Source organism: Acanthopagrus latus, chromosome 11, assembly GCF_904848185.1.
Source record: "Acanthopagrus latus isolate v.2019 chromosome 11, fAcaLat1.1, whole genome shotgun sequence".
Classification (NCBI taxonomy): Eukaryota; Metazoa; Chordata; class Actinopteri; order Spariformes; family Sparidae; genus Acanthopagrus; species Acanthopagrus latus.
In genome coordinates this window covers 21558486-21561774 of record NC_051049.1, presented here as the reverse complement: position 1 = coordinate 21561774, position 3289 = coordinate 21558486, and the positions used below count along the sequence as shown (strand labels likewise).

Below are 3289 nucleotides of genomic sequence, written 5' to 3'. Positions count from 1 at the left end.
ATTACTTGAACTTCAAACTGTCTCACTCTGTTGAAACTATCACCTGTTACCGCCGACGTACTGTACACACCACATCTCCATAACTTAGCTTTGTTCAGCCTCGTATCCACAAAACAACGTTGGCTGAGTAGCCAAGGAAGCCAAGCAAATGTTGCGATGCTCAGGGATTAGTTGTCGATGGCTGTTTTTGTAACAAGTAACGTAACACCTGATAGTTCAGCAATTCCAGTAATCTCTCTTTTATTTATTTATTTTTTTTATAAAAGTCATCTGTCACTGAAAGAAATTGCTGTCTTTGCCTCTCATTTACTTTATGCTCGCAACATCACTACTTCATTGTCGAAATCTCAAACTTTTGTTTCTTTAAAATTGCCCTAAAATTTTTTTGTTGTTTTGAAAGGCCTATGTGCACTTAAATTGTTTGTGTGTAGGAATTATTTTTTTTGAAACCCCAGCAGTTTCATCACATTTGGGCTTTGATTGTTACATAATGAGTTACATTTAAATGTAACGTAACCCAACACTAGTCGGCAAGCACAAAAAGGTTTTTCTTTTTCACTGCAATACCACAAGTGGCCACCAGGTGAAACCTATCTAGGTTCTACTGAAGCCTATGACACTTCCTCAGCCAGGTAACAACCCCCCCGTACCTGGTGACCTCAGTGCCTCCACTTCCATGTACATGGACATCAACTGTGGTTTACACAGCGTCCAAGTCTGTCTGTCTGTGTCATTGTTTTCCCTGTCTGCCCTTTTGCATTTTATGCCTGTTTCTATTGTTATATCTCTGATGTAACTACATGTTTGCACCAAAAAGTAACAATTAAAGAAATCTAAAAGTGGGGAAAATAACAATAATAACTTTCATTTTCATAGCCCCTTTCAAGGTACCCAAGGACAGTTTACATGTATGGAGGCCGTTTAATTAACCAACTTTAATATTTAAGGGCTTGGCCACAAAACAAACAAGGTGATTAAAAGTAAAGTTTCTAAAATCACACACACACACACACACACACACACACACACACACACACACACACACACACACACACACACACACACACACACTACATACTGAACAACTTAAAAGCACAACAAGTTAATGGTGATTAGTTGAGCAGATCCAGCAGGTCCTTCTTCATCAGCGAGCTTCTTGGCGACGCCATCCAGGAGGTGGTACGTTCACATAAACTACAGCCAACAAAAAGGGAACATAACCTTTGTGACTCATATGACAGAGGTCTTATGAAAAATACCATTCAAAAGTTTTAGCACTGCAAGTTATAATAGTTCAAAGAATGCTGTAATCCTGTGTTGCTAAGTGACAGCGTGTTATCTAACAACCTTACAGCTAAAACATCAAATGTAACTGTTAAGACAATCATAGAGAACAAAAGCAAAAATCAAACCATGAAATAAAGAAAAGATAAAGTTTACTCACTTGCTGTTGATTCAAGCATCATATCCTCATTAACATCGCTGTGGAGAAAATAGTGAAGATTAGATGAACAATATTTAGGAGAGCTTGTACTTGAAATGATATGTTGTATTTTATGATGAGATTCAGGTCATAAACATAACGCTTAGTGATTATACAGCACTGTTCCCTCTGACTGTCTGTCTGTATGTATAGTGTATTAATAATGTCCTTGAAAATTGTCCAATAGAGTAAAAAAAAAATAGTTGCCATGACATATATAGTTGTGAAACTGCATCTGTTAGTAATGCAAAGGGATGATGATATACGGTGAATTAAAACTAATTCCTGTTTAATGATCCTGAAAACAATGTGACGGTCAAGCTGGAGCAGGAGAAGAGATGCAAAATGATTTTTACTTTCTGGACTTTCTGCACTTCAGAACATAGATCCTGCAAACCACCACAGCTGTGATGATGAGGATGATGAAGAACACCAGAACACCGATGACAACTTTGTTTTTATCTGTAATATGAGGGTCATAAGAGGAGAATGTAAAAGTGGTGATATTTATGTTTAAAATACAACATACAACAATCAATGACTGCACTGCAAGTCTGAACCAAATGTGTGAAATGATTTAACCGAACGATGTGCAACAGTTTGTGGCATTAATTGAAACTGCACGTACACTTCATGTTGACATGCTCCATGACGGGGTCGCTCTCATGTTGTCCATTGAAAACAGTCACCTGGAAAGAGAGAAACTCTGTTTATCAGGGATTAAAGCATTTGGAGACAGATGAGGAATACAGATGGGATCATTTTGTGTCTCCAAAAATGCGGATTATACAAACCTCCACTCTGTAGGTGGTCAAATAGCTCAGATCTTTGAATTTGAATTCACATTAGTTTTTTGCTTCTTTTTTAAGATGCTCCTGAGAGTCACCACCAGCATAAAGACGTGCATGGAATGTCATGTCACGGCCTCTCAAGTTTATTGGACGACCACAGGTTACTTTAATCTCATTATTCTCTGGAGTAGACAGCTACAGTGAAGTAGTGATATTATTTAGTTTGAATTCTGTGTTTCTCCGTTGGTTGTGCTGGTAGTCGGTAATGATACAAAGGCAAAATGTGTAAAACAAAGATAATTTAATTTACACTGAAAATCATTTTTTGATCTCATTTTTAAAATCCAAGGAAAATAAGGTATAAAAATATCAGAAATTGTTCTTGAAAGTTGATGTTTGTTGAAAGTCTGCTATTTTCTTGAATTGGTTTTAGATGATCAGTAAATGTAATAGATTCTTAATTTGAAGTTCTATAAGTTGAGAAAAGTGTAGAGAAACAGAGTCATTATTTGGCTAAGTGATTAATGAGTTCAATGATCTGATTGATCTAAAAAATAATATGACAAAACTCTGAAACAACACCTGAGACTCTGTTCACTTCAGCACCTGTAATAAAGAACCAGATCAAAACTGACGAAGCTGAAAGATGTTTAAAGTCAATATTAAGTATTAATGTCCATTATTAATATGTGAAGTCAATAATTACTGTACATTCCTGGTACATGTTGTGTGAACGGCCCCTTCTTCACTAATTATTGGAGCTACATCATAGAGCTCATCATCATGGCTTGAAGTGTGACGTTCTCATACTGTCGGCCCACAGAGTCTGAACTGGTTTAAATATCAGAATGATAAACAGTCTGATGTCAGATTTTAACATCATTATTCAAGAAAAGGAACAAAATATTTCAGATAAAATACATCATCACATTCATTATAAAAATGAAAATATATATTTTTTGATAGTACAATTGGCTTAATTAATGACTAAACAATAATTCATTAGCCAAAAGTA

The 3289-nt window shown here is 35.9% G+C and overlaps 1 long non-coding RNA gene across 1 annotated transcript; it reads right to left on the bottom strand.

The window, feature by feature from the left end:
• Nucleotides 1-432: 432 nt before the first annotated feature.
• LOC119028207 lies at nt 433-1940 on the bottom strand. Its single transcript, XR_005077627.1, has 3 exons — nt 1840-1940; nt 1445-1482; nt 433-1194 (listed from the first exon to the last, which is right to left on the bottom strand). It is a non-coding gene; the product is annotated as an uncharacterized LOC119028207 (long non-coding RNA).
• Nucleotides 1941-3289: the final 1349 nt, after the last annotated feature.